Raw genomic sequence first — 13,212 nt, forward strand, 5'->3', positions numbered from 1 at the left:
AGATTCCGACCCCAACACCCAAGGATGCGGTGAGGACGGGCGACTGGCTACGGGAGCTGGTGGCAGGAATCACGGGGGCCACATCGCTGGTGGAAAGACAGGTGAACGGGCAGCGCACCCGAATCCTACTGGACACGGGAGCCATAGCCTCACTCGTGAGCGCCGCACACTGCAGCGTGCTCGGGGTTGACGTGAGCCGCCTGCAGGCCCCGGATCGCACGCTGCACACAGCGAGCGGAGCCGGGATGGGGTTGCTGGGAAGGATCTCCCTCGAGGTCCGTCTCGGACACCAGGTGTGCACCCAGGAATTCTACGTCTCGAGTGTGTTATGCCACGAGTGTATTGCAGGTACGGACCTCCTGGAAAAGCTGGGGCTCAACGTGCAGCCCCGCCAGCGATGCGCCATCGTGGAGGGCAGCGGGGAGCGGATCCCGTTCCTGGGACCCAAGCCGAATCGCCCTCGCTTCACACCCATAGCCGCTATGCTGGTGTCGGCCGTCACCATCGGGCCGCTCGCCGAAATGCTGGTGCGAGTGGCATGTTCTCTCCGTGGTCACTTGGATTTTTCTGTGGGTCCACTGGTTTTCCCCTCCACATTTAAAATCAACATGCTACTTTGTTAAGCTTTAATTTGTGGCCAGGTCACTTTAAAAATATTATGAAAGTTTGTTAAGTTAGTTAACCACGTTATAGGCGGGTGGGGGGGGGCGGCGGCAGCAGCACACAGTACATACTTCAGCTTCAGAACGATACAGCGGTGTTCTCTGAAATAAAATCTGTTCAGGACTTTTATGATGTTGAAATCTTCATCACTGCCCTCACCCTGAAGTTCCAGAGCTATCTGCAGCTCCATCTTGGGAATGTTTCCTGCTTGGAGCTGCACAAAGGAAATCGCAAAAAGTGAGGAGCCTACACATGTTTCAGGAATATCCAGAGATAAATCATGTTCATAATGAAATAATTAAATATCATTTCACCAGGTCTAATAGCACCGTGAGTTCCAGTAGTACACTTCACTCTCATTGGTGAGGAGCTACCACAGAAGAAGCAGGAGCCGACGTAGGGCACCCAATAGGATTTGAAGATATTCAAATCGGATTGGTCATTTGAGAAATCTAAATGCAATCACATGTTAACATTTGTTTTCGCTTTAACATGGCTCTTCCATTAGGACACACTTTTCGCACAACGCGGAATGTGCCCGCAATAACACGAACGCGCCCATTGCAACACAGAACGCTTCTCGTTTTAAAACGAAACGCACTTGTTATAATGTGGAACACGGCTGTTAAAGCGCGGAACCTGCCCGTTATAACGCGATTTTTGAGGAGCCGACAACGAACTACTTTCTTGAGCTACAATGATACATTACTCGCAATGATAAAGTAACGTGACGGCATACCCTCAGTTATTGGTCTCGCCATCTTAAATTGTATGTGTACATTGTATCTCGCCAAACATTATTATTATATTATTTATGAGGAAATTATTTTCGCTCAATACTTTTTTGTTGAACGCGGAACTTTTCAGTAATGTATCTATAGCATTAAATGAGGAACTACCGTAATGTGCAGGTAATCTTTCAGCAATGGGATGTTTTGCCCCAATACCAGTTTACACTGTCTTTGTGTATTTTAAGCTTTAGGGAGGAAAAAGTATGAAAACACAGAAGGAACTGATGCAGAACAGAGGTAGAACATGCAAACTCCATACAAGACGGCACCTGAATCAGGAGTCGAACCCAGGCCCCCCTCCTCGCTGCGAGGCATGAGTGTCACCACTGCATTGCACGGCCGCCCGTGGAAACGGACTTAACACAAACGTCGGCCTCAAAGGGTGTTCCTTTTGTGATAAAGGCACTGGATCACCTGGCCTTGACCTCCAATCGTTTTCAGCACGTCATGTGCAGTATTGCAGGGGATTCTGAAGTGCGTTGGTGTGTGCGTGTGTGATAGCCCTGGTTGGTACTTCAGGTGCAATAATAAGAGGCCACAAGCCCTGCTACCGATGGGCCCTGTGACCACGCCCACAGCCGGTGTTTTGTGGCAAGCTTCACCAGAGTGGAATTTTGTCCGTAGTCGTCATATCTATCATTGTTGACACCCTCGGATTTGTAGTAGAGTGCAAAGTACCACACTTGCTGCATGGCTGCAAGTTCCCGCTTCTCACAGTTGGTTGAGGGCCAAAGAGAGCCAGGATTTGTGCAGACATGAGAATAACAGCTGTTTGATCCAAAATTGAAGCAATTTGTAGGCAAAATATTTCAGGATTGGGATGTTTTGGCCAATCCCAGTTATGTCTGTATATATGTTGAACTTCTTTTGCACCGTACATAGCCAATTGTGCTAAATGGATATGTGGGGAAAGGACAATAATCCTAATATCTGAAGTGCATCTGAAAGCATGATGTCCTAAGGCAAGAGCACAGATAATGATCCCCATACAACATGGCCACCATGATGCAGTCCCTCATGCAACATGGTTAACATTAAGTCCCCCATGCAACTTGGCCACTGTGACTTCCCCATGTAACATGGCCATCGTGATGTTCCACCATTCACCATGGCCCTCTGTGATATCCCACATGACTGTTCTTACCTTGCTGCAATTTGATGCAGATGGAGGCGGTGCCCTCTGAGGACAGCGCACTCCACGTGGTGCAAGATTCGCCCTTACTCCTCGCCTCTCCAGCTCGGCTAATCTACACACACACAAAGACAAAGGTCCACCACATAGGCTTTAGCAATATGTTGGGGAAAGTGCAGGAGGCTGGCACTGAGCCAGGATCTCTGAGATCCTGGGCTCGACTTCCAGGATGGTTCTTCCGAGATTTCGTCAGTTCTCAGCGTTGGGATATTTGGCCAATATCAGATGTCACACTTGGTTTACAATGAGACACGTGTGGATTTAGAGGACACACGCAGGTTATTGGATCCTTCAAACTGTTAAGAGGAGTGGGGCTGGGCCAGGACGTGCCACGGCCAGGAGGAACAACGATGGCCAATGGTTAAGAACAATAACGGAGATGCAGCCAAGTATCGGAACACGCCTGAGAGGACAGCTGCCAGAAAAATGGAGCGACGAAATCAGTGCTTGGTGGATTATTACATCACAGGATTGTGCGGGGTAGCAGGGTCTCAGGGATGGAGGCCCTCATTCAGTGGTGGATAAATAAAAGTACTGTAGAACATTCACGTGTAGACAGGCAGGTACACCGACAGGATCTCGGGGAGATGCTCTGATAGATGCACACACACTCTGGCGGGCAAGCAAATGCACACTCAGGTATATGGATAGATGACAGGTAGGTAAACGGAAAGTGGAGAGCACACGTCCATCCATAATTCACCACACGAGTGGAGGAGCCACACGTACCTCCATTGTGGCAACTTGCAGAGCAGGTTGCACAGAACTTCAAGCGTCTCTGCATGCGGAGCAGGAGACGAAGGCGAGGATCACACAGAGTCGAGGGGGCGTGACAGCACCGCGTCTCAACACGAGTCAAGTCACAACGCGGATTCACATTCACACCATGAACCTACATCATCAACACAGACTCACATCATCACCACTTACCCAAAACACTAAACAAAAAAACAACAACCGACATTCGCCACTAATTAGCGGGGATGTTACCACGGCGCCTGTGCTAGGCCAGGTGCACTTTGTGACCACGTGAAGTGTCGAAGGCTCGCTAACAAGACATCACAGGACAGACCCAGGGTTTCAAAGGTTGGCCAACTGAGATGACTGGTAGATACACCAGCTGCACCCCTAACGGTGCCTACTTGCTGAATTTTATCCACCCGGTGCTCCACTCATTGTGAATGTCGCTCCTCTGCCCTCAGTTTTTGTTGGATGGCGACTGCCTCCAACTGCCCAGTAGCATCCTTCACGAGCTTCCTCTACAGATACCGATATTTACACCGCTGGTACCAGTCTTCTGCAAGTCCACTCAGCTCCACAACCTCCCGTACTTCATGAGTCCATCTACTCTACAGCCCATGTCATACCCGTTTAGCCCTCTTTATGCGGCCCAAAAAAAAAACTGCTTGGGTATGCGGGCTACAAGACCCAGCCAACACAGCCTTGCCTGCCGGAGGAGCTTACTGGTGGAAATGTGTCCAGATCTTTCAAGGATCTGTGACCTCCTCACACAATCCAGCTAGGTTAAACCCAGGATGGATCGTAGGAACCACCACCAACACCACCAATAACACCACCCACAACACCACCGCTACCAACACTACCACCAACATCACTACCACCAGCAACACCAGCACCAACAACGCCACCACCAACAATGCCACCACCAACACCACCGCCAACAACATCACCATCAACACCAACACCACCACGAACACCAGTAACATCACCACCAGCTCGACGAGCAACATCAACACCACCAACACCACTATCAACACCACTAACACCACCACCAACTCGACCACCAACACCACCATTAACACCATCAACATCACCACCCACACAGAATCCTATCTGAAACCTGATTCTCACCACCATCAAGCACAGAAGAATTCCCTCATCAAAACACTACACCATAGGGCCCACTGCATTTCCGACCAACACCAACTAGCCAGTGAACTGGAACACGTACACCAGGCCCTCAAAATGAATGGGTACTCGGACCGCATTATTCGCAAAGCTGTTTCTCCAACCATGGAGAAACAATCCCTTGAGAAGCCATTTAAAACCATCAACTCTACCATACATCGCAAGAGTTACCAAAAAGATTTCTAAAAACTTAAACAAACACAAGATCCAGGTCAGATTCAAAACCGTACTAAAAATCCGTGATCTAATCCCATATGTGAAGGAGGTCATTCCTGACATGCAATATCCTGGAGTCTACAAACTGAGTTGGACCTGTGGTGGCTGTTACATTGGGGAAACGAAACTACATATCTCGGACAGTGTTCGTGAACACAAGGCAGATCTGAAACAAGGCAAAACCAATACCTCTGCCATGGCTGACCATTGTTATAACGCTGTGGGCTCTCATGATGTTGTTTTTTTCTGAGACCAAGGTACTCTGCAAACCTTCTGGCTACTATCAAAGGTTTGTTCATGAAGCCATCCAGATATATAAACATAGACATAACTTCAACCGAGAAGATGGATACAAATTGAGCAATCATTGGAAGGATGTTATTAACCAGTTAAAGCCTTAACTGGTTGTGGTTGTTTCCATCAAACCTGCTGGGTACTAGTAGATTTTTCTGAGTTACTTTCCCCACGTGTCTCACACTCAGCTTCCCACTTCTAGCCCCGCCTACTTCCCCCCCCCAGCCTCACTGCTTCTCCCCCTAGCGCTCATGCAGCCCCCCTTCCCCTGCTCCACCCCCCCCCCCTCTCTCTCTCCCCTTGCCCTTCCCCCCTTTCTTACCTATATAACCTCTTGCCACGGCAGCTCTCTCGCCTATTTTAGCATTTTTCTTGATGTGGTTGTTCCACCTCATGAAGATTGCTTCTGTTGCGATCGAAACGTCGTGATTTATTTTATTTTATTTCTACCTACGTGACTTTACCGAAAAACCAAAGAGTATGGATTCCTGCAGTCATAAAAGCTTCAAATCAAGATTGAACCACCTCTACGGAGAGGTTTTCCACACGTCTGTTAGAGCCTTTAACAGACTGTGAGACAAGAAGGCTCACATGATCGAGTCTCTCACCTTTCTGAAGAAATGCCACGACAACAAGGTAATACCGACCACATTTACACCCACATCTCCTTCTGTTACTTCTCCTAACTTTAACCGGATCTTATTCAGAGCTAGCATTTCTCTAATCTCAGAGAGGATACGACTATTCAGTCTTGAACTTGATAATTTAGACAAATGTCTCTTACAATCACACTTAACATTGACAGATAAAATGTCCACATCTGATTGGAACCTTGTAGATAACATGACTGCTTCTGCCGCAACAGTTTTCCAAATATAAGGTTAACCTTATTCCTATATTCAATAACTTGTCAAAAAATAAACCAGATCCACACATTAAAAAGCTAGATGTTAACAAGACTGTTATCAGTCAGTGTAACAGCACAATCTCCGATAGCCAAAAAATCGGTACAAGCTCGAGGGCTGAATTTTGCTCTCACCCCCAAACACATCCCAGTGGATGATATAATTGAACAACGTAGATGTAGCCCTCAAAGGCTTGGGACACATCACAACAGACATGGTAAGATATGAAATGCCACCATCCTTAAAAATGCTAAGAACCCCATTAATAACATCAGCAAAGACGAGCGTTCTGAACTCGCCAAATTGAAAAAGAGAGAGGACATAGTCATCCTCGCAGCCGACTAGTGCAATGCTACTGTCATCATGGATAAAACCACGTACAAGAAGAAAATCCAGGACCTTCATAATGATGGCAGTTACACCAAAAACAACAAAGACCCTATCAACCACCTGGCTACAAAACCAACATAATTACCAATTCGACTTATGTAATCTAACCATTCAAGCGGCTCTCCCTAAAACGTTCTCCTACTAGACCACCCAGATTCTATGGTCTTCCAAAAATCCATAAAGAAGGTACTCTACTTCGGCCCATCGTTTCCACTATCAACTCACCTACTTGTACGAGACCTTGCTTCCATTCACGGGCAAGATTACCTCAGCAGTACGTAACTCAGCTCGCTTGGTTTCTCTAATCAAGGGCATTTCACTATTTCCAGATGATTTGCTTGTCAGCTTTGATGTATTTTTTTTTATTTAAAGCTTTCGTGACTGCAGTAATTCATATTCTTAGCTCTTTCGGTAAAGTCACATTGAAGGGAAACAATACAATAATAAAATATATATAAAACAATAAAAATTCTCACGAAGTTTCGACCATAACACCTGATGATGACCGTTTGTGTTATGGTCGAAACATCGTGAGAATTTTTATTATTTTATATATATTTTATATATTTTTTATTATTTTATTGTTTCCCTTCAACGTGACTTTACCGAAAGAGCTAAGAATAAGCTTTGATGTAGTCTGTTCACCAAGGCTCTTGTACCTGACACTTGAGCATTAATTGAAAACTTGGTCCAAGATGGACTGAATCCTGATGTACCAACTGTGGTTAGACACTGCCTTACCAACACTTTCTTCACCTGGAATGGTACTTTCTACAAACAAAATGAAGGTACCCCCATGGGTTCCCCCTCAACACCAGTGATAGCGAATGTTTTCATGGACAAAAAATTCACCATGGAAGTGGAGAAGGATGGTAAGCTACCATTCCTGGATGTTTTGTTTGAGAAGAGACCTGATGGCTCGTTGGGACACTCTGTCCACAGGAAAGCCACCCACACATTCCTATCTGAAACCTGATTCACACCACCACTCGGCACAGAAGAATTCCCTCATCAAAACACTACACCATAGGGTCCACTGCATTTCCGACCAACACCACCTAGCCATTGAACTGGAACACGTACACCAGGCATTATTCGCAAAGCTGTTTCTCCAATCATAGAGAATCAATCCCGTTAGAAGCCAATCAAAACCATCACTTTACCATACATAACAGGTGTTACCAAAAATATTTCTAAAATCTGATACAAACACAAGATCCATGTCCGATTCAATACAGTATACAAAATCCGTGATCTAATCCCATTTGTGAAGGAGGTAATCCCTGACATGCAATATCCTGGAGTCTACAAACTGAGTTGTACCTGCGGTAGCAGATACATTGGGGAAATGAAACGACATGTCTCGGACCATGTTTGCGAACACAAGGCAGATCTGAAACACGGCAGAACCAATACCTCTGCCGTGGCTGACCATTTTTATAATGCTATGGGCTCACATGATATTGTTTTTTCCGAGACTAAGGTGATCTGCAAACCTTCTGGCAACTATCAGAGGTTTGTTCATGAAGCCATCCAGATAAATACACATAGACATAACTTGAACCGAGAAGATGGATACAAATTGAGCAATCATTGGAAGAATCCTATTAACCAGATAAAGCTTTAACTGGTTGTGGTTGTTTCCATCATACCTGCCGGGTACTAGTGTTGAGGCGTAAATGATGACTCCGAGGCAGATCTTCGTGTAGGGGCTCACGCCAGTTTTATTAAGGGCTTACGCCAGTTGTTTTATTAAAGACCTCTCCGACACTCCACACCCCAGGGGAAAGGTACTGGGGAGGTCCCTAGCACACCCGCGGCTACCCTAGCCTGGTGCCAATTTCCCCCTATCCCGGGGTCCCATCGCTCTCCCAGGGGAAGGGTCCTGGTTAGGTCCCTAGCACACCCACGGCTACCCTAGCCTGGTGCCAATTTCCCCCTACCCCAGGTCCCGACTGTGCAGTACACGTTCCCGGACTTTCCAGACGACCCTGAACCCGTGACGGGTTCCGGCTTAAATCCCCCAGGGGGACATGATGTCACCGTCCCGCACCCTGTGCATGACGTCACCATCCGTGACATCATCGTACCAGAGGGCGAGCGTGACATGACGTCACTAACTCCTACTCTACATCACCCCCCCGCCCCGTGAAAAAAATCAGCCGACCCGGCTGCAACCATTACGAGAGCAGAGCCCGGCAACCCGAATGGGAAGACAACTCCCCACAGGGGACACCGGAACGTGTCCGACGAAGGCAGGGGACGAAGAAACGGCCCCACTGTCCATCACCGTATCCGCTTGCCCCGCGAGCATGTGCGTGACGCTGGCCGGCTCTTCCGTGCTGCGTCGGCGTCAGAATCGGCGGTGTGCTGGCAGGTGTCCAGTCTGCCGGCCAATCCGCCAGGTGAGGCGTCGCTGGTGGAATTACTGGCGGGGCTTCTGCAGGCGCACACAAAGGCACGGCATCGCTCGCGCCATCACAACTCGTGCGGCCCGGCTCAGCGGACACAACAGACACCCGGCCCCCTGTGTAGTTGAGATGAGAAGATTCCGGCCGGCGCGAGAGAGGAGAAGAACAAAATAACACAAATTCAGACGCCTTGGATGCACAACCAACGCCGCGATGAACCCAAATACAGTAGAACCTCGGAGATGGAATGCACCAGAACCCGAACTAATTGGTGTTGGAACAAATCGGTGTTGGAACGAATCAAGTTTGATCTCCGGGGTACAACTGTACGTTCACCTTCACCCACACAACACGGGTGGCAGGGTTCCCCGACCCCCAGCCCCCGTTCCATCCACCAGATTGTGATAGAGCGAAGATGGAAGAATCGTCTAGCGCTCACTTACTGCACGACATGCACCCTAACAACGGAGGGATACAGTCTCAACGCAACTGGACAACAACGCCCGAACACCACGAATCACCAGCCCTCTGTTGCAACGCGCCTCGGAGTGTCTCGATCTCCAGGCTGGAAGGGCGAGCCTCCAGCTCCAGATGCACCACGGAGGGTCTCAACCTCCGGGCCGCCAGGTCAAGCCGTCAGCCGTAGCATGACGGGACCACAACTGACATGTTAGGCACGCAACACCCCCTGGACCTTCCTGGTCAGGATCTGCGCCCCAAGAAATTTGACAGCCAGCACAACAATTCCAACCACCGGCAGCATGTCACCATCTCAATTTAAATGCTCCATCCCAATGACGGCAGAGCCACAAACCAAGGCAATCATCCCCCGCACAATCGCAATCTCACACCCTCACAAACACGTACAATTTGAACCTTGCATTTCAAAACCCCCCTCAACATTTACCATGGGACTCAGGCATTCCAATTTGAGCAAAATTTTTTTTAATACACAAAATGCCTAATAATCGCCGAATGGGGTAATACAGTATATGCAGTCTATGCAGTCTGCATACAGCTAACCATCTCGAGCAATGCTTCATACAGTCTATAAACTGTTAACAATCACAGCACAGCTATACATTAACAATGATGAAAAGAGTTTTCCACAGTCACACGTTGACAACACTCACAAGCGAAGCTCCATACTGTATACCCAAAACAATCGCGACTACGCAACGGCAACCAACAAGTGTCAACAAATCATAAACCCGGCAATCCACTGGATCTTAACGGAGCCCGAGACCCCCCACCTAGCCAAATTAATCATTAACTGGCTCCTTAACATAACAATCCCGACGCCGTAATGAACAAAAATGGTATATGCGGACACCCGACATGAACGCCACGGACAGACGCAAATTATTAAAAGCGATTGGACACCCGGCATCCCGGCGGGAAAACAATAAAAAATAACATTAACTCACAACCAGGCGCACGCAAGATGGATGAGGTGTCAACAGGGGCCGGTGTGTGTCATGTCACACCTCGCCTGACAAGCTGTGACGAGCGGAGGACGGCAGGGTGGAGCGCTGGGAAGAATCTTGCACGCCGACCAGCCCTCCGAAGCGACGACGGCGTCCTCTCCTCGCGGCTCCTTCCCGTGCCACAGCTGCTTCAGCAGCAGGCTGCGCACCACGTGACACCTCCAAAATGGCCGGTCCCGCCCGCTTCTCCACCGCGATGGTCAAGATGGCGGCGGCCTGCCACGTGGTCGTTAGAGGACCTGTAATGGCGTCTCCCCAGCGCGCCCGATGTCCTTCACTGGTGCTGTAGACACACCAGCCGTGGCCGCAATAACCGGGGCCACGGAGCCCGGGATCGTCCGGTCCCGGGTTGCCGCCTCTGCGTCGTTGGAAGACGCAACAAGTGGGTTCCGCTTTTTCAAGAGCATCGCCTTGAAAAAGTCCACTCCTGACGTCAGTTGGTGAGGCGTAAATGATGACTCCGAGGCAGATCTTCGTGTAGGGGCTCACGCCAGTTTTATTAAGGGCTTACGCCAGTTGTTTTATTAAAGACTTCTCCGCACACGACTCCGTGTACTGCACACTTAGTGCCTACACTCCACACCCCAGGGGAAAGGTACTGGGGAGGTCCCTAGCACACCCGCAGGCTACCCTAGCCTGGTGCCAATTCCCCCCCCCCCCCCCCCCCTGGGTCCCGACTGTGCAGTAGACGTTCCCGGACTCTCCAGACGACCCTGAACCCGTGACGGGTTCCGGCTTAAATCACCGAGGGGGACATGACGTCACCGTCCCGCCCCCTGTGCATGACGTCACCATCCGTGACGTCATCGTGCCAGAGGGCGAGCGTGACATGACGTCACTAACTCCTACTCTACACTAGCATAATTTTTCCGAGTTACTTTCCCCCCGTGTCCCACACTCAGCTTCCCACTTCTAGCCCCGCCTACTTCCCCCCCAGCGTCACTGCTTCTCCCCCTAGCGCTCACACAGCCCCCCTTCCCCTGCTCCACACCCCCTCCCCCCTCTCTCTATCTCCCCTTGCCCTTCCCGCCTTTCTTACTGATAAAACCTCTTGCCACGGCAGCTCTCTCGCCTACTTCAGCATTTTTCTTGCTGTGGTTGTTCCACCTCATGAAGATTGCTTCTGTTGCGATCGAAACATCATGATTTGTTTTATTTTATTTCTACCTACGTGACTTTACCGAAATAATCAAAGAGTATAGATTCCCGCAGTCACAAAAGCTTCAAATCAAGATTGTATCACCACCTACATAAGTGTGTTAACATTAGAGTGTTCCTGGATATAAAAGTTGCTTACACAGAAGATCGTGAGTGCTTCCTTCCTAAGTTCATGCGTAATTATCTTAATTATAAGATCCTGTGGCGAGATCTCAGTCCTGAGACCAGACATAAATACACAAAATCATGATCAGTAAATGTTTAAGCGAGAATCATAATCAGTAAAAGTTAAAATGAAAAGTATTGTATTATCAAAATTGTGAATACACCCCTAAACAACGATGGTAAGCATTACACATAGATACACAGGTTAATCACACACACACAATACGCCCCTAGACAATGAAGCCTAGCCCCACCCTCACAATCACACATCAATTACAAATAACGACACACATAATACACCCCCAAGACAACGAAAGAGCCAATAATAATACATGTAACTACACACACCTATTGATCGTAATACAAACTAACACACCGCCATTCGCCACTAAGTGGCGGTGACGTCACCACGACACCTTTGCCAGGCTATGTACACGTTGAGGCCACGTGAAGTGTCGAACACCTGCTGGCAGGAGGTTGCGGGGCAGACCCAGGTGCCAGGGGTCGACTGACTGAGATGACTGGCTGATGTTTCATTCTAAAAAAGACTGGCTGATGCACCATCTGTGCCCACTACTGTGCCAAATTGCTGTGCTTTAGCCACCCGGCGCTCAGCTCCTTGTTGCGAGCGTCGCTCCTCTGCCCTCCGTTGTTGTTGGATGGCGACTGCCTCCAATTGCCCAGTAGCATCCTTCACGAGCCTCCTCCAAAGAGCCCGATCTTGACACCGATGGATCCAGTCATCGGCAAGTCCACTCAGCTCCACATCCTCCTATACCACATCACTTCATCTCTTCTCTAGCCCGTGCCACGCCCATTTAGCCCCCTTAATCCGGCCAAGCAAAAGCTGTTTAGGCACGCAGTGGCTGGGCAGGCGGGCTACATGACCTAGCCAACGCAGCCTTGCCTGCCAGAGGAGCTCACCAATGGACTTTGTCCAGATCTTTCAAGGATTTGTGAGCTCCTCACAAGCCAGCCTGGATAAACCGGGGATGGGTCGTAGGCAGGCCAGCCTACATGTTTCTAACCAGCGAAGATGTTCCATTAGGGGGATTGACGACAGACCAGGTAGCTTCCGCACAGCGTTATGTACAGTAACTGATGAAAAGATAATGCCGCTCGACTGATTCGAAATGAGACCTCTGCTGTCAAACCAGAGCCGGTCATGAGCACACTGCCCAGACATGGGAAACTCTCCACTCTCTCCACAACTGCCTCATCACCAATTGAGAGTTGTGGGGGAGGAGTGTCCGATGCTACAAAATACCCAGACAGGTGCTTCGTTTTGGTGGAGCTGATGGTAAGGCCCCACTGCTTAGTGGCACGCTCCAGTTCAGCAGCATACCTAACATGGTTGACCAATAGGGAGCCATCCCTTGACCACACCCGGGCATCGATCAGCCTCCCATTGTATCTGTACCAGATGGAAGTTCCTCCGGTACAGTTGTTGAAGGCTTCACGAACTACGTGGTTGAAATAGATGCTAAAAAATGAAAGAGCCAGAGGACATCCCTGTCACACCCCAAGGTGTACAGGGAAAGGCTCCGACTCTCGGCCATGTAGTTTTACCCGGGCCCGCTCACCATCATGAAGGTCCTTAATGATCGTGAG

The sequence above is a fragment of the Petromyzon marinus genome, chromosome 9, assembly GCF_048934315.1.
Source record: "Petromyzon marinus isolate PM22_M1 ecotype Great Lakes invasive population chromosome 9, UKy_Petmar_22M1.pri1.0, whole genome shotgun sequence".
Classification (NCBI taxonomy): Eukaryota; Metazoa; Chordata; class Hyperoartia; order Petromyzontiformes; family Petromyzontidae; genus Petromyzon; species Petromyzon marinus.